Source organism: Hipposideros armiger, unplaced genomic scaffold (genome assembly GCF_001890085.2).
Source record: "Hipposideros armiger isolate ML-2016 unplaced genomic scaffold, ASM189008v1 scaffold_189, whole genome shotgun sequence".
Classification (NCBI taxonomy): domain Eukaryota; kingdom Metazoa; phylum Chordata; class Mammalia; order Chiroptera; family Hipposideridae; genus Hipposideros; species Hipposideros armiger.
This window is the reverse complement of record NW_017731539.1, coordinates 912304-939668: the sequence shown is the minus strand read 5'-3', so window position 1 is coordinate 939668 and position 27365 is coordinate 912304. Positions and strand designations below refer to the sequence as shown.

The following is a 27365-nucleotide window of genomic DNA, read 5'->3' as shown; positions in this document are numbered from 1 at the left end:
ATAGCTGTTGGGAATGCAGGATGGCCTCAACCAGAACTTTCGAAGCCACTGAGCAGCACACGGCTTCTTCCAGCAGGGCAGAGGCAGAAAGAAGGGATTCCATTATGAAGAGAGAGACTTGTTTTTTTGCTTTCTCTCCGTGAAAGAGAAAGAAAGGGGATAAAAGAAAAACAAGACCCTAACTTTCACATCCTGATAAGAATTTCCTGGTATTTACAACATGTAAAATAAACTTTCGGGTTTTTTTTGTTTTTTTTGTTTTTAAAGAAATGCATTTTTGCTACTGGGCCAACATGACTGCTTTGGGGGGAAAAATAGAGGCTTTTGGTTCCAATATGTAGATCAGACAGAATAAAAGAGCCACACAGCTTTCTTTCTTTTTAAAATATTTATTTACCTCATAAGGGAAGGAAAGAAAAGTCAAGAGGAAACAGAAAGGAAACTCTGTCAAGAGTGCTAACTCAAAGTTTCATGGCTGTATGGAAATTACCTAGATGGGCGTGTTGTTTTTCCCCCTGCTGGGACTCCAGAGGCCAGGCCCTTTCTTAAAGGACTGGACTGCCTCCAATGGAGAGAGCTAGATAATCTTTTGGGCTAAACTCAGACAATCAATCAACAAGGATTGGTACAGGCTTACCATGTGCTTTTCCAGATGTCCTGGGGGAGGTAGAAATGCTTTGGGTCAGTCCTCCCCTCCTGCCAGCTTACATTCTAGAGGGACAGACCCCACTGACAGGTCAGCTGATGAGGACAGACAAAGGAAAGTGTCCTGTCACCTTGTCCTCGTGATAATTCTACCTCACATCTGGGAAGCCCCAACGCTTTTCAGATCCATGACCTCATTTGATCTTCACTAGACCCTTACCTGAAAGAGGCTCTGCGAACTTCAAAGGGCGCTGGAATTGGAGTCAGACGACTCACACATCTGGGATTTTTCCGTGAGTCAAGCAACTACAAAAAGCCTCTGTTTCCTCCTCCGTAAACTTGCTTTCCTCATCCCTGTTCTCACTCTTCCCAGGGCTATTAAAAGGATCAACTAAAATAATGGATTTGAAATTGCCCCATAAACTCTGGGAAACTTGACAAATAAGAGATATCTTGCACATTGGGAGGGGGGGCAGATAATAAATGTTCTGCACATCTTGGGGTGAAGACACGCTGTATTAATGGCAGTGGAAAGATCAGAGACTTGCTCAAGGTCTCGTGGCTTATCTTTAGCAGAATACTGTGTCTTCATCCAGGAAAAGGTGTTTCCAGTGGAATCGGTGGTTGCTTCAATCACTGGCAATTCAGATAAAAAGATCAGTGAGAAGTAAATTCATGAGACAAATTTCATAAATCATCAAGTGTTCATGGAGCTCCTCAGATGCAATTTTTTTTTTTTAACTCACAAAATAAGAAGATACTCCCAAGACCCCTTCAAGGTAATGGTGATCATGCAGCATAGCTGAATGTGGGCAGCAGTGCCTGGTCAGTGACCTAAGGAGAGGCCATGTACCAAAAAAAAAAAAAAAAAAAAGACAAGAGTAATGATATTCTATTGTGCTTTCTAGTTTTCTCAGACTTCCATGTGTATTATAATATGTGATTCTTTCCGAAGCCTATAATATAGGGAAGAAAGGCATTTTTATTATCCTTCAATTTTAAATGCAGAACCTAAGATCTTGGGGAGTTTAAAGAATTTGTCCAAGGTCATAAAACCTGTAAGTGGTGAGTCTAGGATTAGGCCTGGGTACTGAGACTTTCAATTCTTAATCTCTACAGTGCTAATGCCACCAGTTGTTTATATTAAGCTTTGGGCAATTGGTTTGTTTTGCAGATCTTGCAGATTTCCTGTAGTAAGATGAGTCAGCCCCAGAAAAGAAGCGGGAAGCCTTGTTGCAAGCAGCCTAATGTAGGGGTGAGGGGTGGCATCCCATGGACTGATAGGCTGGGCCCTGAAAAGTCACTGTCAAGGTCTTGGGTAAGTTAGTGCCTTTGTTCTTTGGTCTGGAAGATGAAGGGGTTGGACTAGATACATGCATGAAAGATACTATAATTCTAAATTTTCTTAAAGATATAATATGGAGGATAGAAATTTTTCTTCATAGTATGCTAGTTCTAGCAATCCATTTTGTTTCGTAGAGTATTTTAAATTTTTCCGAGGACGTGCCCGTTTTGTTTCATTCATCCTTACAATGTTCTTTAGAAAGGTTGACCAATGAATGATTTTTATTCATTGGCCATTCTTGCCTTTCTGTTTCTTCAAGAGGCCTAGCCTAGACCCTCCTCAGGGGCCTTGTACTTGCTATTATCTCTGTGACCTGCTCCGTCTGTGTCTGGCTCACATGTCACACCTTCAGAGGGGCCTTTGCAGATTGTCTCAGTTAAGGTCCCCATGGCCCATTCTCTATCACACTGACCTGTGTTATTTCCTTCAGAGGATAGACACCTGAATTACGAATAGTATTTGTTTACGTGATCACTGTCTGTCTCTCCATGCTGGAATTTAAACTCCTGTAGAGCCGTTTTCCTTGTTTACATTGTATACCAAGCACCCAGGACAGTGCTTTGCACATAATAGATGCTCAATAGTTGTTGATTAAAATAAATATTTTAGGGTAAATTTAGTAACTTGCTTTAAGATTGCATAGTCAATGAGTGACTGACCTATGACCAGAGTTCAATCTCTCTGCTCCTATTTTACTGTTTTTCCCACTTCATATTATGCTGCCAAAATGTATGCATATTTATACCTGGGAGTTCCTGATGACGACTGATAAAATGTAGAATGATCCTGAGGCATTTATGTGAAAATGAGGAAATCCTGGAGGCTTACTCCTTTCAGTTTAGGATAACAGACTTTATAATCTATATACTTTGTATATGCAGCATCAATCATCCCATATTTGTTTGTCATTTTTAAAGAAAGCTTATTTTAGGAGCACTTCCAATATTTTTTATCAATGACCGTTGGATTTTAACGTATATAAACCCACCGTTGTGCACACACACTCTCAAGAGAACATAAACAATAACATATGGGTTAGATTCCTGGTCAGACTGCAAAGGTTTTCTCTCTGACAGAAGCTCAGAGGGCTGCAGGTACGAGACATGAAGTTGCCGGGATGTGGTTGTTTCCTCTGAAACCGGCCTCAGAGGTTCCATTACAGGTATTTCCTCAGTGGTCTCGTTTCTTTCAATCACCCATCTTGAATTTGTCAGTTTATGGGAACTTGGTTTGGGGATCAGGCAGAGTTGGATGTCACCTAGATTACCTCTTACTTGCATAGTTTATTTACTGCTGTGTGAAGCAGATTGCCTTGAGTTTGCCCTATGTTTGCTCTTTTGAGAATCAAGGAGATTTCCTCTGGATGACAATTTTTGAGGGTTGGTGAACAAGGCAGTTTATTGACTTCCCAATCTCTCAACTTTCTTGTATCTTCACTCAGCCTTTTCCTCCCTTTAGAGACCAAATGTTATCCATCTATCATTTTAAGACCATTGTCCCATGTCCTTGTTGATTTTAGGTGTGATTCTTCCCCTCTGTTGTCCCTTTATTGAGATATAACATCCCCAATAGTGTATGATATTTCAAGGTAGGGCTAAGCATGGTTTCAGAAAAGGACAGATCAGCACTGACTTCTTCTCTTAGTGACATGCCAGAGTTTTGCCACTTGGGATTTTGTCATTGTGACTGACTCATAACTGAATGGATGGCCTCATTGTCCTATATTGCAGTAACCCCCACTCTAAATTGAAGTATTGCCTATATTTGTGCAAACTAAGCACAATTTTCGCTTTTTCCTCACCCAGTCTCCCAGGCGTTTCCTACTTCCCCATTTTTATATATGACCTCGCACAGCTGTTTCATGGGGATGCTTCAGCCTCTAGATCATTTCTGTCTATCAGTCCCTATTGATTTTTCAGTCCCATTCGTCCCACCCTTCATTTCCGGTCTCTAAGCCAACTTCCTGTCTATGACAGAGCATCGCCTCCATTCTCTGGAAATGCAGTATGTTAGTAGTTCTTTTTTTTTTTTTTTAAGATTTTTATTGGGGAATTGGGGGGATGGGAATAGTGCTGGGGAATTGGGGGAAGGGGAACAGACAAGTTGTTGTCGTTTTGTTCTTCAGTCTAGTTATGGAGGACGTTGCTTCACTGGTCCAAGTTGGCTCCATCATTGCATTCTTCCCAGGAGAGGCAGATCAGTCGCCGGCTTCTGGATGGCCGCTCACTGCGGCTGCTGGCCGCTCACGCTGACTGCTGGCTACATACAGTATCCCATGGCAACCCACCACAGGGGCTGCAGCCTACACCGTCGCCGGTGACTCACGGCAGCCCAGCTCCAGGTTGAGCTGTTGTTCAGCATCTTAGCTGTGGAGGGCAGTGTCACTGGCCCTCATATGTGGGATCCGAACCAGGCCCTCTGGCATCCCAAGCCAGTACTTAACCATCGCGCCACTCGGCCGGCCCAGTAGTTCTTGATTGATACCTTTTCCCAAGTTTTTGAAAGCTGTAGAGTTGACATCCTGGATTTTCCCTGCATACATGCTTATTGACTCACATAAAGAACATATGTATCTTAGACTTTTTGCGTTGATATTGACATCAGCCCAGATTTAGACCTAAGTTCTAGCATACACAAATCCAAACACATGATTTTCGGGCTCTTTGATGTTTTTCATTTTTAGAATTGTACATTTTTTTTATATCACCCATTTATGCATCACTGTGCAGTATTATGCAGTCATAAGCAGAAGTCACTGGCCAAAACAAAGGGTAGATATGCTATAGGGAACTTGGAGATCTTATGTTTGGACAGATAAGCCTTCATGGTGAAGACCACGGGAAACAGGGAAGATGAAGACCCCATGTAGGACCTTTGGGGAGGAGAGAATGTGTTTCAAGCTCTGAGACAACATCAACTCCTTTTGGCAAAGAGAAGCCATCCGTGGGAGAAAGAAAACTTTTTTTTGACATCAGTCAAGTATTCCCTGAAGATTTGGGGTTTGCCTCCTCCACCCCCCTCCTCCCCACAAATAACAAGTTCAGAAGCACAGGGTTGGAGAACCACATGGGACCCGAGGAGGGAGGGGTTGTATTGACTTTCACTTGATTTACTCAAGCAATTGAGTTTGTCTGGGGAAATGTGATCGTCTCCATCAGCTGTCATGTTGAGATGCTCCTGTCATGCTGTCAATAGCTTTCAGTTTCTGATCCTTCTCTCAAATTCACTGTCTGCTAGGAGAGAAGACGAAAGATGCTTTGGGTACCAAGAAGGGAAAGCATTTTGAGCTGTTACCTGGGAATCAGTTTACAGACTTTGAAGCCCTGTCAATTTAATCCTGATGGTGTGTAGTAATGTACAAGGGACAATAATGTTTTTGAAGGTAATTTGGGTTTCTCTCTTTAGAAATGATTTTATTTATGAGGAGAGTATGGATAGCGCCAGGACGAGGAAGGGCGCTGCTGTGTAGGCAGCCTTCTTTCCTTAGTTATGGTGATATAGCTTAATTCAATATAGTACAGTCACTGTAATTGGAAGGATATTTCATTTATATAGCACCTGTCAGCCTGAAGTACTTTCAGAGTCTCCACAAACAGGCACTGCTTTCCCTCTCAGAAAAATGCCGCTGAGTCAAAGATGGAACTGAGACAAGCCTCAGAAGCCCTGACTAAATGCACATCTGAGTGAACTATTGGGGTAGCAACCTGGGGACCAGCACCCCTCATTTTAAGAGACAAGTGAATAACTGAAAAGATATGTAGAAACTGAGGTATTTTTGGAAGTTGGTTAAAAAAAATACTGATACTTGAGGTGTTGGCCATTTAAAGAAAGCACTGGAAATTCCTTGTGAAAGAAAGAAGCGAAGAAACAAAAGGTTTCTTGTAATGTGAATAAGACCTCCTGATTTGTCTGTTTTACTCATTTGGACTTGTATACATTAATTTTTTTTCTCAAGACAGGAACAGAGCTATGTTTTAAAGATCAAAGATAAAATGCAGCCCCTGAGGATAATTTCCCAGATGAGGTTGGGTGGAAAAAAACCCTGCAGCTACTGAAAGAAATTCACCCTCGGGAGTATAGAATCTTAGCTTCTGACTGGCTCCTGGGAAAGCCTGTCGTGATAGGGGAGAGAAATGACGTCAGTTCTCTTGGGCAGATATGAGGAAATGTTGCTTCCTCTAGGGCCTTGTTCCCCAGCAGCAGGAGGTAGAGAGAGTGGGGAAGGTGTGTCTTTGAAGACTTATCCAGTGACTCTAGGGGACCCTGTATCATTTCTGATGCACTTGCAAGTTCCGGTGTCCCTGGAAGACAGCTGGCCTGTTGACTGTAGAACCGTCAGTGTGTACAGATCTCCGGCCATGCCTGCCGCCTCTCAATGAGGGTCTCATGGTATAACTTCAAATGGCTGAAGCCTTTGGCAGAATAAGGCGAACAAGTGCTTGGAAACTTGCCCTTCCTCTTAGAACTTTCTGTGGACCTTCAACACTTCATCTTTGCAATATTTCAACTCCCTAATGTTGTTATTTGTTCTTCTAGACCAGGGGTCAGCAAACTGCAGCTCGCGAGCCACATGCGGCTCTTTGGATACATTCCCATCTCAAAAGTTTGCTGACCCCTGGAAGAGCCAATCCTGTCCCTCACAATAACTTTAAAATTATTCGAGAGCCATAAATATATTTTTACATAATCACCATTATGTGAGTAATATCCATTAAAATTTTTATAAATGAAACTATGATAGTTTTATTTTCATTTTCAATTTTACTTCAGTCACAGTTCATGAGCCGCAGTTTGCTGACCCCTGGCGGCTCTTTCGTCTCAAAATTTTGCCGACCCCTGTTCTAGAAACATTAGTAAGAATGGAGCAACATCGCTTATGGAAAAAGCAAGCACTCCACATTAATTTAATTTGTAAAATGGTCACTCGTAAAACTGATCATTTAAACATATGAACCACTTCCAACAAGAAACGTATTTTCCCCCATGTTTTAAAACAAGTTGCTGACTAAGAAAGTCTTATATCCCTTGGATATAATGTAGCCAGTGATGATAAATTTGTGTAGTGACCGTGGCTCTGAGGAGACAAAGGTTATACGAAAGGAAACAGTAGGTTTGTCCCTGCTTTACCCAAAAGAACTGTGACCTCAGAGAAATCATCTAACTTCCCTATTCCTCCACTTCTCCCTCTATACAATGAAGGACAAAAGTGGTTGTTGGTGTACATTCCAGCTCAGTGTTTCCAAGGTTCTAAAATTTAAAGCTGTAGAAAATCCATTTATCTAAATAATGTTTCCTTCCTGTGTGTTTTAGCAAGTACAAGCATGCTCGCTTGACTCTGACTTTATTCAGCTTATTGGAGAATGTAGGAAAAACAGGCCAGAATCTAAGCGTTGGTCCAGACAGTAAGTGGGGAACGCGCAGAATTTATCTCCAGGCCGTGTCCATTTCACTTTAACACCAACCACACTAATATTCCTCTTTGGGCAGCAGCTTGTCCCCTGCCCTTCTGTTTACCCCTGTTTGTCTTCTTCAAAAGCAAACAGAAAATTTTCTTTTCTGATGAGTCTCTGTCCTTATCTATTAGCAGAGAAGAAAGAAGTGGGATGAACACTGCCCTTTCAGCAAACTGACTCTAGTCCATCTTGTACTGTAGTCAACTCACTCCTCCCACATTCCTAAAATTTAGCAAAACCAACTCTGACACGCCTGGTTTATGTTAGTTTTATTTCGGAAAGTACTTTTCCACACTGATTCCTCCTGATAAGGCCTGCCCCGGGCTGCTCTGCTGGCCCCTGGAGAGTCAGAAGTCATTGTGTGACAACTGTGGGATCCAATTCAGTGGACAAACTCAGGAATGATGTCATTTACCCAGATCTGTTCTTTAAACCAAATTCCTCCCCATTAGAAGATTTTCCCCGTTTCTCCTCTGAACCCCGGTAGCCGCTTCCCAGATCACAGTTCTGTGATCTCTGCAGGAAGAACGGGCTGTTTCATGTGGAAGAAATAGCCACATATCCCACTGTCAATTTTTCTTGTGATTACTTTTGCTCCAGAAAGGGGAATGTGGACACTTTGGGCTCAGCTTTAAAAAAACAAACAAACAAACAAACAAAAAACAAACACCCAGTGACAATATTAGTAAAAACAGAAAACCCTTCAACCGAATTAATCAGTTCATCAACAAAGTGTTATTCAGTTCTTTCCCTCTGTCGGGCACTTTGAAAGATAAAAGGCAAACCTAAGGTACTGCTTCCAACTTATTAGTCCCACATGGGCTCCTATTTTCAAAGATTTTGTTTCCTGAGGAGAAGGTATGTATTAGATAATCATTCATTCATTTTCTCAGTTTGATTAGTCAAAGCCAACAGGAACTTCTGGTCCATGATAGCCGGTGTAGTTACACTGAAGTGTGATAGACTCACACAAATCTGAGAACTGTGCTGTTATAATGAACAGGGGAGCCTCGTCCCCAGTCCATTTGGGACTCTACGTATTGAAGTAGATTCTCACGATGCGTTCACAGAGCCCTAGGGCATGGCCTGAAGCTTTGGCTGCCTCTCAGATTCACCTGGGGAGTTTTTAAGAACTAGGATGCCTGAATCTGCACCCCCCTCCCGCCCCCCACCAAGACTGTTTAATTGGTGTGGGGATGCTGTCTGGCTATTGGGGTTTTTAAGAGGTGTGCAGCCCAAGTTGAGAACGGCTGTCCTGGGGACTCCAGACTCATTTGGCCAGAACTTCTGGCCTCAGAGAAGTTTATAGTTGGCTTCATGAGATAGAAGAGACCACTCTAAAGAAATGTGTAACCTCGGTAAACTGTAAGAGCATTTGTTTCTTCAAACACATGTATGTATTCAATAACATATTCACTCAGAAATGTTGATCGACCACCCAGTATGTGCCAAGCACTGTTGCCAACCCTGAGGGTACAAAAGGGAGCAGAGGTGGTGGGGAATCTGCATTCATGGAGCTTACGGAAGTTCATGAGCAGCTGTGTGCAGGTGGGAGGGGAGACTTCAGGGACCAGGTTGCCCTGGAGGCAGGCCTGGAAGGATTGGTGGAAAGAACGAGGTAGGGAGGGCACCTCTTCTGGGACTAGAAAGAAGCTAGGAGACTCGGCCATGAGACCACGGGAGAGATTTGGATGATTCCCAAGGTGCCTAGGATGTGACCTGGTCCTTTTATGAGGTTCACAGTAGAAAATACATGAGCTTTGATGAAAACATGCAGATTATGAATCTACAGCTTCCTCAGATCGGATCTCAGACCTGCACTTTTGAGTGAATGTTTTTCCTATTAGTGCATGGTGACAGGGGAGACATTCCAGAACAGTGGTTCTCCATCAGGGGGCAATTTTGATCCTCTCCCCAGGAGAGACTTCTTAATGTCTGGACTTGTTTTCTGGTTGTCACAACTGGGTGGAAAGTGCTACTGGCATCTAATGGGTAGAGGCCAGGGATACTGCTAACTCCCCTACGATGCACAGGTCAGCCCTCACAGCAAAGAGTGACCCAGTCCCAGATGTCAGAAGTGCAGCGGCTGAGAAACCCTGTTCTAGAGATAAGAGAGATGGGAGAAAGGCTTCCTGCAGGATATTCTTACTGTAATGGCTGTTACTATAATAATGCCTCTCTCACCACACCAAACACACACACACACACACACACACACACACACATCTGTGCATACCTGCACCAATAAAATATGCAAACCAAGGCTTTGCTTTGTGGTCCTCTCACCAGTCCTAGGGGAGATTTGCATTATCCAGGGGTAGCGGGATATATCCGGGGTCTCCACACCTCCCCCAAACCATACTCTTTCCCTGAGTTTTCAGTACTTTGGAGAAATTCCCATGGGGAATAAGAATTTCCTGTGGGTTGCCTATGCAATTTCCTGCTCAGTTTTTATAGCGGCTGGGCTTCTCCCTGTCTAAGGCTGAAACTGAAAGGTTGATTTTTCCCTCTGGGGACAAGAGAGAGCCAACAAACTCCTCCTTGGACATCTAGACTGTCTAAAGAAAGTTTTGGCTCAGGTCTTGGAAAGCACATGGTGATGTCAGCTGAGGCGTGCCTGTCATTGCTCTAACCTGGTGGGTCAGAGGAGGCAGGAAACCATTCACCATTACCCACTCCTCCTCTCACTGTGGACAGGACCATGGTTTGGAGCCAGAAACTTGTATTTGAATCCTAGCTCTCACTCTTTTAACAGTGCAATTCAGGGTAAATCATTTTATCTTTCTTGGCCAGTGCTCCGTCTTCTGTAATCCGGAAACATATTGCTCCTTTGGGACTTGAGTGAGTGTTAGATTTAAAGCATATGAAGAGACTGATACACAGTAGGTGCTTCACAAATGGTAGCTTTTATGGTGTTATCTGTAAATGGAGACAACAGGACTAGGTGACCATCCCATACAACTCCCATGCATCTCTAATACTCAAATACATTGTCGTGTTGGGAAATAGAGAGTCTTGCACTAAAAAATAAGGAGGGAAGTGTTTTGTATTGGTGCATAAGAGAAGACATCAATGTCTGCATATGTTCTAGGCAATTTTAATGGCACACCAAATTTCCCTCGACCGAAGGAGCAGCAAAAGCCAGGGGGCAAAGTAAAATTAGTGTCTGCTGTCTAGCAGAGAAATGGAGTCAGAGCTGTACCTGAGCCCACCTCCCGGGGAGCGGGCATCATGGCTGCCTTGCATGCTGTGACTTTCCCGGTAGGACCAGCACAGGGACAGCTGCCAGTGCCTGCTGGCTCATGCACCTCCATGGTGCCCACTGCCACCTGGACTACCTGACCCTGTTGCCCACGCTCCTGCTCCTTGCCAGCCTGGCACCAGGATGTGTTAATTGCCTTTCACCTGACCCTCTTCCCCCTCTTGCTTCGCCTCCCCTCTGCGCACACCACACTTGCAAAGTAGGGATATCCTTTTTGATGTTGGCTGATGTTAGAAGTTTGCCTCCCACTTTTTTTTTTTTCCTCCTTCCAAAGGAGAACAACCTGAATACCACACACAGTGTTATCTTGCTGTGACTTTGAAGAAGAATTTCCCCCCTTAGGGCTCTGTTCCTGGTATAGCATAATCTGAGGAGAAAAAAAAAGTTTATCCCAGGGAAGCCAAATCAGCCAAGAGTTACTCAAAGCTTCTGGCTGCCTGTTATATTTAGAAACTACACCAAGGTGAGCTTGAAGACTGCTCAGAGCCCTCCAGTGAGCGGTCCTCTTTGATTCCTCTTGGTTACTTGGGGTGGCCAGAGAAAGAAAGTCTCCCTTCGTCTTGTGCTATTGACCTATCATTATTTGGGTGTGCTGGGATAGGAGGTAAAGGACAAACGCAGCCATAGAGTATTACCACCACAGAGTTAAAGACTGGGACTTCACAATTCCTAGTGTCCAAAGTCCCGCCTCTTGCCGTCGAATGTGTTGAACATCAAGTGGTTCCCTGAACCCGTTGACATCACCTGATCCTCTGAACGTCAGTGTTGTTATCTGGAAAATGAGGCAATTAGACTTGATTGACGCCCTAAACCTTCGCTGCACACTGAAGTCATACGGGGAGTGTTGAATATAGATGTCGCGGCTGCATGTCCTGAGATCCTGATTTACAAGGTCTGGTGCACACTGGGCCTTGGCATGTTGTCAGTGATTCGAATTTCCAGCTACTGTTGACAATCACCGGGCCAGATCGGTGCTTCTCAGAGTGTGGCCCCAGGACCAGCAGCCGCAGCGGCAGTAGTCAGAACTGGGAACTTGTTAGAAAAGCAAATTCTTGGAGCCCACCCCAGACCTACTGAATTAGAGATTGAGGCTTGGGACCAGCGATGTGTTCTGTCAGGCTCACCAGGTAGTTCTTATGCATGAAAAAGTTTGAAAAAGGAGTAGACTGGAGAACTCTTTAAGGGTTCCTACTAGGTTTCAAAATCGATAATCATTTAAACAGCCTAGATAGGGTATAAGATTAAGCCAAGGCCACGCAGCTGGCTAAATAGGTGGTGGAACCCTTACCGGAACCCAGGCCATTGAACTGCTGCTCAGAGCTTGTTTAATTATCCAATTAGAAAGATGTTTAGGATTTATGACACGTTTCTCTCTCTCGCTCTCTCTCCCTCTGGGTTTAGCTTCTTGTGGGCCACAGGATTGTGGAGAAAGTGTCACTTTTAGCTCATGCTATATCTGCAGTGCATGATATGTTGTAAAGAGAAATTATTCTTTAATTGTTAGGCATGTCGCAAGAGGTGGATTAATTGTGAAGTACTGGCCACTTTATTGGTTTCTGTAACTACTGTGATGGAGCAGTTTTTGTTGAAGCTGGTTGGCAGGTAAATATCAAGGTAAGGGCACAGCCTGCTGAGTGTAAGAGGGGAGACGGGGAGGGGCAAGGCACAGCCCCTTCCTCCTAGGACACAGCTGTAATTCTCTTAGCTCTTTTTCAGAAACACCTAGGATAGTGGTTATGGTACGGAATTTTGTACAGTCCACGGCCTGTGGTGTTTATTCTTAAACAGGGTCTGCGGTGAGTCTTAGGGGTGAATTTGAGATGGGTTAAGAAATAATTCCCTCTGATCGTCCAGGTTCCAGGAGATTAATGAAGGACTTGCTCTCAGGACTCGCCAACCAAGAGGCAGAAGTGGGACTAGACCCTTGGCCTCCTGACCCACAGACCAAGATTTCTGGAGTTAGGAAGAACAGAGGGGACTTCCGGGATGATTTAAACTTGCACACAATTGAGGAGATTACTGGAGGCAATGAAATTGGGAACCGCAGGGTACCAGGGCTAATGGAAGGAGCCTTAGCAATTTTCCAGCACATCTCTCATTTTCTAGAAGGGGACATTGAACCTGCTGGAGGTCACAGGTGCTGAAATAGACCCCGGTCTCTGTGACACCTTTCTTACCCGGTGCGCTCTCTGGCTTGCACACCACCTCATTTTTTAAAGTCACCAAAACAAGTAATAGAAAGATGGGCTGGTCCTCTTACCTTTGCACCCACCTCAGGCATTGTCCTCAAGAAGATAGACATTGAGGGGCCATGTGACTTGGGATCCTGCTTCGATTTTTTTCGGGATGTACCTCTGGGCACAAAATGTTTCTTAGGATCCGAGATTCATGAGTCACAATTCTTCCATGGGTTATAAAACAAGGAAACATTGATGGACACAAGATCTTGTAACTGATAATCACACGCAGGGCTCCGATCCAGTGGAGGATTATGACTTTCCCAGGTTTGGCAGGTGCCCGACCCTCTGGTTTCAAGGAAAATAGGATTACTAAGCTGCAGAAAAGCAAGTCACTAGAGTGCTGCTTTTACTTAAGTGCAATGGACTGAGAGTACAAAATAGTGGTATCTTATCAGGAGATCTGATTGTGAATAACTTCACTGCCTGCCCTGGCATTTTACTGATATACAGAAGGTGCCCCCCAAAAAATGTATATACATTTAAGAAAGGAAAACTGTATTACAATTGTAATACTCAACATATACAAGTCACGTTTGACTTCTGCAATTACAAGAGGTGCTCAAAGTGGTTCCCATCAGTGTCCAGACACTTCTGGTTACAGCGCACTACTGCTCGAGCAGCGTTGACCAGAGTGTCCACTTGTACACATTTTTTTGGCACTCTCGGTAGTAGTGAATCTTCTAACAGACCCATTGTTGTTTCCCCACTTATTTCTTTCTACCTTCTAAGAATACCATGACTTATTAAAATAATTGTGATTATTACTCAAAGAACACCTATGGTCTCTGAGTTGGCCAGTCTCAGGTTCCTCCTGGATCTCCACAACATCAGTTGGGGAAATCCCCCACCCCCCAAAACGGTCTTTTTTCATGCTTTGCTACTTAGTGCACTTCAAACCAAGTCTTCTTCCTCATAGCCTGGCCTGAGTTCCTTGTATTCATTACATATTTTGTTAGAAGTACAGTGGAAGTGGTGGAATCATTTTAGAGAGGGCTTACTGACTAAGAGTGGCGGGGGAAATTGTTTTCCCTATCTGTGTCTCAGTCTGCCATCCCACAGATTCTGGGGTTTCTGAATTTGTTTATTGGCTGCATCCAGGGGTGAGGTTAGCTGATGATAACCAGAAGGGCAATTTTGAGGTGGAAAAGGCAGGTCTATTTTTAAAAGCCTGAGAAGATTACAATGATATTTTTATGCTGACCCCTCATTTTGAAAGACTAAATCATTCCTTTGAAAATCACCAAATACACACACACACACACACACACACACACACACACACAAATGCACACGAACACACACACTCACCATTTGTATAAACTGGTGTGTGCTCTATGGTGGCAGACTAATAATGTCTTCCACCTTTCTCTCTGTTTCCTCCTCTGTCCTTTTCTCCTGAACCTTCTCCCACCTGAAAGGGGGTAAATGAGGTCTCAGGAATGCACTTGCTCAATATCGTCCCCTGAACTTGATCTGCTGGTGATATATTAATTAGCTGGGGCACTGCACATTAACGAACAGGTTATAGGCAGATCCTGGTGTATGTTAATGTTTAACCAGAGATGCTCAGCAGTGGTCTCATTTGTGGCCTAAATGTAAAGAGAAATGTGGTTGACTTTATTTTTATAGATGTTTTCTTACTTGTAAGTGTTGACATATTGGTTTCAATGCCATATGCCGGCGTATTTGCTCTGAGTTGTCTCACATATGTTTAAACTTTTGGATAATAGCGTTTACTATAGAAGTTCTAGCTCCTAAGCCTCCATTTATACACGGCCATGTTTATGTTTTCCCACATGCATGTACAACTGTATATGGTGTAACTTCCTCTCTGTCATTAAATGTTTCAAATATACCTTAAAATCGATGAATGAGATCCATTTTGCAGTAATCACAGAGCACTGTGATTTTGCATGATTTCACAGCAGTCATGACTTCTTCTGTTAACCCTGAGGAAAAAGCCCCCGACCACTCCCCTGTCTCCACCCATGGTGCGGCCTCCTATAGGGCCTCCCCCAGGCTGAGTACCAGACACAGACTCAGGAACTCCCAGCATTCTCCTGGCTCAACGAGCGGCTCTATCTGGGCCAACTCCCAGCTGCAAAACCAAGCCCTGTTCTTCCTTTGAACCCTGAACTCTGGGGGCTGGTGCTAACAGAAGACAGGTGGGAAAAAGAAAGTGTGTGACCCTCAAGTGCACCGGAGAGAGCTAAATTAATACAACAGCAGGGACTTTTATGTTTGTTTGGTATTTTTTTTAATTGAGAACATAATATATTTTACCCACAATTGTACTTTTGCACGGGGCGTCCATGCTTTTCTTCTCTTGATCATCCACCCACTAGATCCCATCCCAAATCAGGAGCCATCTTATTCCTGAAATCTTCCTAACTGTCAGGTCCCAGGGCTTTTTCTTCCTCTGAGCCCAGAGCATGTAGTGGTTAGATAGGCGTGTCTGCTTCTGGGGCTGGTCTGCATCGGAGACATTCACATCTCATCTGGGATCTCTCACCTGAGCAGTCACACCTATGCTTTTCTGCTAAAGTCATCTAAGACCCTATGTGACCTAAAGCTATGAGCCCTTTTTTTCCCAGAAAAAATACATTCTAGGCACAAAACGTTGTGTGCAGTATCAAGAGGCTCATAGACCTTCTTGGGAGGCCTATTAACCACAAGATAAGAACTCTCGTGGGGGGGCGGGGCATGGATGGTATACTATCCCCCACCCCTAATAACAGAATGGTGGCGACATATTGACTTTTAAGACATATTTCGGAAATTAACAAAAGAATGGGGCTCAAAATTGTAAGATCTAAGGATTTCATAGATCATTTAATATAAGCCATTTATTTTACAAACAGCAAAGCAGCCCCAGAGAGAGCCACATTGAGGTTAATTACAGAAATGGGACTGAACTGGGGTCCCTATCCTTACGTCCCCTTTTTCTATCTGACAATAAAATGCCTGCCAGGAAAATGAGGTTGGCTTTTCTGGCTCCCTCTTGGATTCTGGCTTGCTCTGAGGTATGGGGAGATAGCCACGAATCAAACTTATACCCTGAAGTTAAAAGAAATAAAAAAACAAACAAAAAAAACCAATAAAAGTGCTGAATCTAAAATATCAGTTCCTCTTTCAGAGAAAATGCATCATTTTTTCAGGTATCAGGGGCTTTCGACAAAGGTACCTGTGGGTTGTACGGAAGCTTCCAGTCTTCTTTGATGAGCTGCGCGGAAGAAACCTCACACCCGAGGCTGAATTTCACATGTTGCCCTGGGAAGGGTGGTTACCACTGTGTCCCAGCTCTTCTGTGAAGCTTTTGGGCGACCAAAATAACTCTCGCTTATCTCCTATCTTAGGGCCTGAGACCTGAGCAAATAGTATCTGGAGATAAGTTTAATTTGTCCAAGGTCAACCTCAGACTTCGCTGGAAGTCAGCTCACCTGCCTTTCACATGCCAGCCGCCCCTGACAGGCAGTGCTGTTTTCTGCTGGGTTTTCCCCATCCTCCGGTTCCTCAGCCAGTCGCTCCATCAGCTGCGTGCGTGTCTTGGCTTCGGCTGCTATAGGAAAATACCATGGACTGACTGAATGGTGTATAAACAACAGAAATGTGTTTCTCCTCACTCTGGAGGCTAGAAATCAGGGTGCCAGCTTGGTCAGGTTCTGGGAGGGCCTTCTTCTGGGTTGCAGACTGTCATTTTCTCAGTGTATCTTCACGTGGCAGAAGGGCCCGAGAGAGCTCTCTGGGGTGTCTTGTATGCACACTGATCCTACCCATGAGAGCTTCACCCTCAGGACCTAGTTCCCTCCCAAAGGCCCCACCTCCTAATACTATCCCTTGGGGGTTAGGGATTTGAACCTATGAATTTTGTGGGGGACACAAACAGTCAGTCCATTACAATGAGCTTATTGGACTTCAGCTGTACATTTGCCAGTGTATTAGGCGCTATGGACCAAGCCGGGGCTGCCAATAAGCTTTGATGTGTTGGAGAAGTAAAACCTGTAGATTTTTATTAACATAATTGTTATCTTTAACATCTTCTATGTGTGTGTAGCCATTAAAAATGGCAAAATGTGTTTCCCATAAAAGCTCAAATAACCAAATGTTAAATGAAGGGCTAAGGCCCTGTGTGTGAGAGTCACTAGGTCTGCGGCCAAGAACATGGGGCAGGACCTTTGCACAGACTGTTCCCTTTTCCTGGGACCCCCTGCCCCCTCCGCCTCCCCACGTCCCACCCAAACCTCCCTGGACGTGATGTCAGTTCAAACATCGGTTTCTCAGGGAAGCCCTTCCTGACTACAGGCCCCGCAGCCACCTCGGATCACAGAAATGCGGGCACTCGCAGAAACCGATCCCTGACTTGCTCAGACTCACCTCAGTTTGCGCTCTTCTGCTCATGTGCATGCGTATGGCAGTGAGACCCCTTTACCTCCAGGTGTGAGCTGGGTGTAAGGAAGCAACCAGGGTGGCTGCAGGATCCCAGGCAGACTAATAGGCCAGAAAAACTGTGATCCCCCTGGGCTGGAATAGGAGGGATCGCTTCCCAGAATCTGCGGGCTTGCTGGGGCTGGCGGAGCAAGCTGGAAGAGTGTAAGCAGCTGTGCTGGGAGATACTGGCTACGAGCTGTGGCCTTTGGTTAAGGGACAAGGCCAGCCTAGGGGGACCCAGGAGGGAGGAGGGCGGGAAAATACTTTTCCTGATTTCACTCACCTCCATCTCTGTGATCTCCCCGTGGGCTGGTGCCCCTCCTTGGCTGAAGCCAGAGCGTGAAAGAACCTGAGCGTGCAGCCCACGGAGGTCAGGATCCCAGGTGGAGAGAGCAGGGTTAGACCTGGAGAGGTACGTGCAAGACGTCCAGCCCAACGGGCAGGTGATCCCAGTCTTCTTTCCTTTCAGCTCCTTTTCAGGTCAGCACCTTAGAAACTGTGGCAGGCTGTCCACATGTGACTAATCATTCCCCACCACAGTTAATATTTACTCTTCTTTGGCTGCTGGCAGCTTAGGAACCAGGCGTGTCAGGTCCAGGGGACATGCTTCAGCAGCAGGGAGATAGTCGAGACTCAGGCTGGTGGTTGTCAGTGGCTCCACCCGCCCGAGGGAAGCGGGTTTTTATTTGATGCCAGGAGATCCCAAAGCTAATCATTGACCAAGTTGTTCCTGCTACTTGCTCAGCCCAACATAAAAATGAGCCTGCTGTGGAAGGCATTTCCTTTTGATGTTTGAGGAAAGGGATGCTACTGCTGTTTCCTTTACATTTTGTTTTGAGGGCAGGGAGGTCTTTCAAAGTAGCCATGGAAAAGCTGTGATTTACACGGGGACCCTGCTTATAAGGATTTCCATGACTATTTTATGATTTCATCTTCACAACTTGCCCCTTGTGATGATCGGCGTGGATCGAACAATCAATATGCAAATGAACAATTTCAAACAGGATAAGGACTGTGAAGCAAAAGTGTCCTGAAGGGTCTGGAAGGCAAAGAGGTTCTGTGACAAGGCCCTGAGAGGGAGCGGGGGGTGGCGTAGGCTGTGCTGCGGAGCTGCTAGGTCTGCGTAGTGGGAGTGTGTACTGCAGATGAAATGATATGGACAGTGGGAGGAGATGGAGATGAGACTGGTCATGGAGGGGGCCCCTGCCCCAGTCTCCCTTGACCAGGAGAAAGATCCCTGGGGCCTCTAACTTAAAAGCAACAGGGGCCATTACAGGGTTAAGTAGGGACATGACAAGATTAGATTTGCTTGTAAAGGGATCATTTGGGGGCTATTGTGGTAGTTTCCCTGAAAGATGGCCATGCCGGGAGGGGATTAGATAGAAAGTATGAGGCAGGTTTGGGAGCAGCTTTGGAGGCAGAGGAAAAGGACAGGTTCTTCCTGCATCGGGGAATTTGTCCAGTGAAATATGACATGAGTCTTAGAACTGCATAGTCATGCTCAGCAGTAGGTCTTGATTTTGTTACCAGTGAGGGTGTGTGTGTGTGTGTGTGTGTGTGTGTTTCTCAACACTGTGACCATTTATGTTCAAATGATTCTGAAGGTTTGGATGTATTATATATTTTCTTTTAAACCAAATATTAGGCTTGTTTTATTGCGCTTGCCACCTAAAAAGAATGAGGTGCGGGAAAGGGGATCATTTAACACATACTTTTTAATAGTTCTTTGGTCTTTTATCCCAGTTTACACAGAATCCAAAAGGAGCATTTCCCACAGTGTGGTTGTTAAACTGTTACCTTTCCAGGTAGGTATGCCTATAAAATCATTAATGTATTTATGGGGAGCCATCTGGACTGGAAATGATCCATTTCATACCCTAAAGAGAACGTTCTTCTCTTGGCCCTTCAGTCTAGTCTGGGTTAAAGGAACTAGACAGCTAGGAGATGAACTCTGGCTAAACTGAGCTCCTCACCCCACCTGGCACTTGCCCCCTCACTTCCTCCTCTCAGTCAGGCAGGGACGACTGGCACACGCCATCCTCCAGGGATTCTCTTTTTCAAGGTTTAGAGCAGGGAGGGTGCTTCCATCATTTTTTTTTTTCCTATCAGTGTCACTTGCCCTGCATTTTTTCTGCAGCAGAGACAATCATTATTCTAAGGACCCAGACTTTCTCTGTGCTAGTTTCAGCTTACCTTTCCTTGTCTTGTTTCATGGGAGAGGGACATTTAGTTTTCTGGTTTGTAGATAAGGAGGTTGTTTCTTGGCCAAAATCTTTGTACAGGTGGCTTTTGTTCCAGGAATTAATTATGGAGAACCTACTGATATTTGTCAAGACACAGGATTGGGAACTTGAGTTTTGCAAAAGCATCCAACGATAACACAACGAATGGAGAAGGAACATCTTGGCTTATTTTATCTCTCCTCCCTCTTTTCTGCTTATCAATACCTTATTCATCCTTCAAGAAAAGTCTCCTCCTCTGAAAAATTGTCCCAGGCTTCCCCGATTCCAACTGCGTCTTCTTCTCTCAGCATTTATCTTGAGCCCATTCATCTGTTCCCTGTGACACCTTGTATGGTTGTTCACAAATCATAACTGAATTTCTTTGTGAGGGAAGGAAATGACTATGTGTGATTTTGTCCCACAGAATCAAACCAGGGTGGCTTACCCAGAACAGTGACTCATAATTACTTAATATTCAGGTCAAGCACTGTTGACTTTCTAAACCTTTTCCAGTCTTACCACTTCTCTGGTGTGGTGCCAGGGTTTTCATTATTCGCCATGGGGTATTCAGGTGGTAACTTGCCAACCCTTTAACAGCCCAACTTTTTTTGGTAAAAGTCAACCACATTCCCCCAGCCTCAGAGGACACCTGGAGGTCTTTCTATGGGTCAGCTGCATCTGAGGGGGCTTGAGTAGATACCAGGGAGTATTCTTCCAAAACACAGAGCCCTGTGAAGCGTGGAAGAGCACAAAGATTGGAGAAGTTCTCCGGCGAGAACACGCCATAAAAGGTAAGGGCCAATATTTGCTGGCAAGGGTTGAGAATAAGTGACATAGTGAGGAGCCAGGAGTAATGACTTGAGTCTTCTGAAAATGCTGTCCTGTTATACAGAAGACCATTGCACCATGTTGACAGTCTTATCAGTGCTTGTTTGTATGTAAACACATGAACTTCAGTAGCTCTGAAGCCCTTGACGTGATTATTGTAGGGTAGATAGTAAAATGTCTCTTCAGGACTGTGCGGCAGCTGCCCCCATGAAACACCAGTGACTTGAGTTACATCGGAGCTAAATATAGCCAGTACGCTCATGCACACAGGAACACATCTGATCCAGGGCTGCGTGTGCTCATCAGAGCCAAGGACTTGTTAGACTGTCTCCACAGATGCCACTGCCAGACTCACACTCTCTTTCCCTCTCCTCCATTCTCTTCTCTTCTCAAGTACTCTTTCATTTCCTGTTTCCTCTTCTGACTTTCAGATTTCTGCTCCTTCCCACACTTTAGGTCTCATTTTCCTCAAGAGTAAAAACAAGGAGTTGGGCAACTTTTTACTAACATGTTTAAGTTCTTCTTACTTTTCCTTCTTCTCTCTTACTCTTTCCTCCTTGCCTCTTTTATCCTACCCTTTGCATGCCTTTACTCCTCTCTATAGCTCCTTTATTTTATCTACATCTAAATAGAGTATATTCATTAAAAGAAACCTCCTCATATCCTAGGTATGATGCACTGTTTTTAGGGAGAAAACTGTTCACAGGTTTAGACAGTTATACCTCTTTTCATTAAGTGCTGATATCTTCTCATGGTTTGTTAGAAAGTGATAAAGAAGTATGTGGAAAAATAGCATCATGTTATGAGAAATATATATTTTTTCCCATTTCCTTTTTCATGAGCTAGGCTGGCTAATCAGTTACTCAGGAACAGAAAAGAGATAGAATCTGGGATAAGTAGATTGTCCTCAGCCATTTCTACCTCTGAGCAAACTAATTGCCCAGATATGCACCATTTTAAAGAAATAGTGAACTCTTTTAAATTTCTTTAAAAGAAAATGAACCAAACTGCTATAGAATTGAATGGATAAATCTCTTAGGTCTTAAAGTGAAGAGTGTAGTGTATACTTGTTCATGTGAGTCCATGAGGCAACCTGCTGTGGATAAGAAAAGGGAGAATAAATAACTTGGCTTGGGCCAGAGGGTGATAACCAAAATGTTCTGGAATCCTCATCATGAGATACTATACTCTGCTTCACGTCAGGTGTACCTCATTTCAAGAAGCAGATATTTTCCTGAAGAGATATATAAATTGAATTTCTGTCAGTTGAACTATAGAGTCAATGGAGAACCTGGGGAGGAACATTCTGGTAGAATATTACGTGTAAAATGTGTTAAGAGAGCTGTTTAAAATCAGTCCTTCTCTCAAACTTATTTTGTAAGGACTGGTTTTTGTGTCTGGGACTGCTCCCCCCTTTTAATGGCTACCTTAAAAAAATAATGTTTTTGCTAATGGATCTCAAAGCATTTTTGTGACTCTCATTGTCTGTGAGAGATTCAGAAGTTCTATCCAATATGAGGAAAGCAAAAGCCATAAATATGATTCCACTTGCTCCAAACACACAGACGCAGAGCCTGAGTATTAGAAGGGCCCTTGGTCACTGTTAAATCCAATCCTCCTTTTTGATAAGTGAAAACACTGAATTAAACATGGGATAGTGATCCCTGACATAGTATCATCTTTACACTCTCATTGGAGTCTTATTATGGGATGTCCTTGTGTAGCCTGTGCAGAAACCTGGGCCTCCGCAGGTCTTTGTCACTTACCAGTCTGCATGACTTGCTCTTCCTGGGAAGACACAGTGAGACATAACTACTGATTAGAAATCCCTTCGGTGGCCTTCGGCATAAGGCTGCTCTGGAAGCCTGGCCTCCCCTGGAAGAAGCACTGTGTGTGCTTTCACCTGGACTGGGTCTCCTCCCCGCTATTTGCTACCCCCACACTCTGCCCATAGAAAGAAAGTCTGAGGACAGCAGATATAAGAAATTTCTCTCTCCAAGGATTTGAATGTATCAGAGACTTTGAAGATGAAAATCCCTCAAGACTTCAAGTAATGAAATAATACAGTAATAGAAGTAGTTTCAGCAGACAAAAGTTGACATTGGAAACTTGGACAGAGAAACCTGATCGATGCCTCTCGGCGACCTGCCCTAAGGGGTTGACTTGCTCTGTGTGTTCAGCCGTCAGGCCCTCATAGGCATGGCTGTGGTCCACGTGTGTGTGAGGGTGTGAGTGCCGGGCTGCATGCATGCATGCATGGGTGCCTCCTCTTCCTTCATCATCTCACAGCCTACCAATTTCTTGCTCAAATCCCATTCCCTGCACAAAGCCATTTTGGACTTTTCCAGAGGTGCCCTGGCCTTGGACATCTCCTCTCTTTAACTTTTATTATGTTCTGTAGGCTTTACAGCTTAGTATGTATTTACATGGTCTGTTGAACTGTTGTTCCTTCATTCCAGGCATTTACTTTTTCTTCTGAGCTAGATCACGTTTTCTCTGAAGGTATGAGCTGTCTTCTTCTTGACTTTCCCATAGCCTCAACAAAGCTCTGAGCTCAGCTCTGAGATTGTAGGGTTAGAGCATCTTGAGCTTGGGAGTCCAAAACAAAATTGACTAGCCCGACTTATTCATTCAACAAATGAGTTAACTGGACGCTTACTCCATTCACCCAAGGTCAACCAGGTAAGGCAATGATAGGGCTGGGAGGAGAACCAGTTCATCCAGCTTCATTCCTGTACATTAAAATGTAAGTGTCTAAGCTAGATGCCAGGGCAAAAAGCTGGCAGGTCCCCCACTCTGAGCCTGAGAGTACGCCGGGTATTCTCGAAGTCACGCCTCAGACCTTCCTTTTCTTTAAGCCCCGTCACACTCTTCTTAATATTTCCATGATTCAAAAGCATCGTGCCTGTCTACCCATATATGCATGCAGAATGTTAAATGAGGGGAATGCCACATGAGGGAACTGAGAAGAAACATTAAAATGTGGAAGGAGAACTGAGCTACTGGTGAGAAAAGCAAGAGAACTTCATTTATTTTTTAAATTGTTTTCCCTTATGGATACATTTCAAGCACTGCTTTAGTTTTTTTTTTTTTTCTTAAAGCCTGAGTATCTTCTGCCACCAGCATACTGTAGCAGAAATTATCACAAAAGCTTGTCCCTTGCTAATACATCATGCCTGTGTCTTCCATGTCTCCTGCTTGCTTTCAGGGAAAGGTTAATTCTAAGTTCTCTCTCTCTCTCTCTCTCTCTCAGATCTCTATATATCGATCTAAAGATATTCATGTCCCAGTCTGTTGGGATTTTCCCACTTATGTGACTGCTAGTAACACCTAAACTCTAAACATGCTGGAAACAAGCCCATATCTTTCCACTGAGTTTTGTTTTTCTACCATGGATGTGTCCATGACAGGATGCTTCTCTTCCTGGGAGTGGCGCATCAGTGCAGTGCTCTTCTGTTGGAAGGACTTACTTTCCCTCCTCCTTGCCACCTTTGCTATGTCTTCCATCTTTTTATGTCTAACTCCTACTACCTGCAGATTTACCCAGCACAGACTCACAGCTTCCATCTTGGGATTCCGTTATCACTTACAGTAAACCCTACGCAGCCAGGACAAAACTGGGCACAAAACTGGTTCAAGTGTGTTAGCTTTCACCTACTAAATACAGTGTGATCTCTGTAAAGCAGGGGTAGGAATCTCACATATTTTTCTTGGGCGACTATTTTGCATAGCACAATCTTGGCAATATTCTATGAGTTGAGACTTATCGAGGTTCAAGGCGCAGAGAGCAGTATATATTGAAACTACATTTTATAGCTTCTACATACACTTTCTTCCTTGATTGTATATTTACCTTGTAGATCTAAAGTTTATGTCCACTGATTCACTGATTTCATTTTTCCATCATAAGGATTTATATATTTTTTCGTTTATTTTCTGTTAAGATGTTAGTTGCTATTCTACCAAGAAGCATTTTAAATTTGTTTTCCTCAATTTAGAATCATGGAACCTTTTCCATCCTATCTTAAATTACCCATTTACCATCATAGAGACATTTTCATTCATATTTGGAGACTTTTTTGTTTTTTCTTTGAGATGTTGACGTTTCAAGCCAAGAGTACTTGGCAGTTTCATTTTAACTTTGTGAGCCAAAAAAGCCCCCAAATGGTAATAACTTAAAATCCCCTGGGCCAGTCAACATTTTATCATTGTGAATTTATTTGCTGAAAGCTCTTTATGCCTTCTTGCTTAATTTTTCAATTATAAACTGATGCTGTGGAACTAGTGGGGTCACTTATTTCTAAAAGATTTGTATTGCTAATTGAGGGTGTCCTCTCAATGCTCCTGATGGAACCTAGTACTCTCTCTGGCCCCAGGGACCACTTGTATACAAGGGCATGAGCTTAGGGCAGCCGCTCGAAGGAACTCTAAATAACTATCATAGTTATTATTATTGCTTTTCATTGCGTTATCTTCAAAACAATATTAAGTTGTTCTCCATATTTTTTGAGTATGGATGTAACCACTTTTGGCAGCCACAAATGTTATTTCTGAATCTTCCCTGAATTATCTTGACCTTCTGATTATAAGAAGAAGAAATGGGTCCTTCGGGATATGACCACATGGTAACATGGAAGGACTCCAAGATTAAGGCACAGAATACATGTCTCATTGGCCCCTGCCCCGATTTCTGCTTAAACTCAGAGCCTCTTCAGCATTCACTTTTTGGGTACCCATAAGAGCTATAGGAGATGTACAGCTTGGAGGCTGAAGGAAATAACTCAGGAGGGTTGGGCGAGGCCTACAGGAGAGAGATGTTTGGGTTGGATCTTGAAGGACAAATAGGCCTTTGCTGGTTAAAGATGGCCTTCCAGTTAGGCCATAGTGGTGGTACAGAGACTTCACAGGTCTGTCCTGAGCTAGAGTATGACAGCTTTGGGGTGCGAAGATGACATGCTGAACCATGGCAGCAGGTTTCTGATGCTGAAGTGCCTGGACCGGCAAGCCAGGGAGTTTGGACTTCACTCTCAGGGCAAACAGAAGCCATCAGAGCTTAGAAGTAAGGCAGTGGGGTACTCAGATCTGCCCATCAGGAAGATGTCTCCAGGGCAGAATGGAGAGTAGACTGGCGGTAGAAGACGGTCTAGTCTTCTAGTCACCCGCCCTCTAAGGCTCTTGTATTTTCAGTAACGGCTTGGTCTCTGCACTTAAAATCAAGAGGTAGTAACAGCTTCTTTGTTAATCACTCCGTGTGCTTCCCTTACAGCCATCCACACCGTTTTGTAAATTAGTTCGCTTGAACTATCCTGATTTGGGTGTGCCATCTGTTTCCTGTTAAGACGGTGGCTAGTACACCCTCCTTCACACTTCCTTATAATTATTTGTTTCTACAATGCATTTGTCTCTCCTTCAGCCTTTGAGCATCCAAAATGCTGAGGGCATCCATGTGTCATTCATTTTCAAGCCTTTACAGTTTAGCTGGAATTTACCATTTGCCAACTAAGTTTTATTTGAGGGCATGATTTCAAATGGTTTCAAAGTCAGAGAAGGTCAAGGTCAACCAGGGTAGCTCAGGAAGTCTTCAGCGGGGAGACTTGAAGTGAGCCGATAAGGATCTGCTGATTGGGGGTATCTGGAGAGAAACAAGGTAATTCTAAGAAGAACACAAGAGCACGTGTTCACGTGAAAGCCGCAGAGGAGGGCTGCTTTCCTGGAACACATGGTGGTCCCTGTGGAGAATCAGCAGGAAGTACATTTGGGAAACCCTGTTTCCCTTCCAGAGTTTACTTCCCTTTCTAATTACATTTGACCCAAGCTAATCTTAACACGATTTTGCTGACCCATGAGCATTTGCTGTAGTAAGGCCAGGAACGAGGTTTCAGAAACTGACCAAAGAAAAACCATGTTCAGAACAAAACAATTCCCGTTAACCAGTTTTTGTGAGCTGCTGAGAGTTAATGCAAATCCTTTATTTCTCCATCCTAACCACCCATAGGATGCAAATGATACGCAAACTAGGATTAGGTGTCCTGCAGTGGTATGTAACATCCAACGGTGCTGGTTGCCCTCTGCATTTTAATTGGCAGCAGAAAGAACCCTGAAGAGTAATTTTTGGCATAACTCTTTTCACTTGCCCTGGTGAGAATATTGTGTTTGTCTGTTGAGGTACTGGAAGGCTCAGATAGAGGCAGTAAGGAGGATGGAGTAGGAGTTTGGTGAACCCCATCTTTTGAAGGAGCATGGAGGAAACATTTGGATGAATCAGGGTAATATGACTTACAAAACGGCAACTAGATAACCCTAGAAAGACAATATTTCTCTTCATTCTTACACAAAGGCAGCTCCTTTGAAAAACTATAGTTCAAAAAACTAATTCCATAAATACACATGACTCTTCTCTTCCCAGTCTGGACTTACCATGTCTTGGGAAAGAGTCATGTGTTTGATTCCTGATCTCAGGTTTTGAAAGGAAAATGAACCTGCCACTCTGAAATACTCCATGGAACTCCAGGGGAAATGGCAAAAAGGGGCACCGGCCCATAAAACCTGGGTCAAGGAGTGACCCATGGCCGGTTGCACTTTGCTAGACCTAGAGAAGAGGCTCTGTCAAGCACTTTGTCCTTAATGAAGTCTCATGTTACAGATAGTATTGTTCCTTTAAATAAGCGCACTGCCTCTTATTGGTCACAGCTCATTACCCAGGTGCCCCCAAATAGGGGGGAGAGTGGAGGCATAGGTGGAGCAGAGAAAACCCAAACTCAAGTGTTAGGAGTCATGATTCATGGAAGACCAGTCTACAATGAACATGAGAATCTCTGGGTCCATGGATAATTGGCAGGTTATGAAATAGAATCACTCAGAATAACCCTTTTCAGGGAAGAATCTAATGTAGAAAGCAAGAGTCCCGAAACCCTAGTGGACTACCCAATGTTGGAACTGACA

The 27365-nt window shown here is 44.0% G+C and overlaps 1 protein-coding gene and 1 long non-coding RNA gene across 5 annotated transcripts in view; one reads left to right on the top strand and one right to left on the bottom strand.

Moving 5' to 3' along the window:
* The window catches only part of SETBP1 (SET binding protein 1), a 351100-nt gene that overhangs the window by 98438 nt on the left and 225297 nt on the right, over positions 1–27365 (top strand).
* Positions 421–18018, bottom strand: LOC109388293 (uncharacterized). 4 transcript variants are annotated; one of them, XR_002125174.1, is made up of 4 exons: positions 16130–18018; positions 14254–14356; positions 12966–13230; positions 10411–11477 (listed from the first exon to the last, which is right to left on the bottom strand). It is a non-coding gene; the product is annotated as an uncharacterized LOC109388293 (long non-coding RNA). The 4 variants fall into 4 exon arrangements; XR_002125176.1 differs by lacking the exon at positions 14254–14356 and having other exon boundaries at positions 16130–16504; positions 17657–18018; XR_002125175.1 differs by lacking the exons at positions 10411–11477; positions 14254–14356 and adding an exon at positions 421–1281.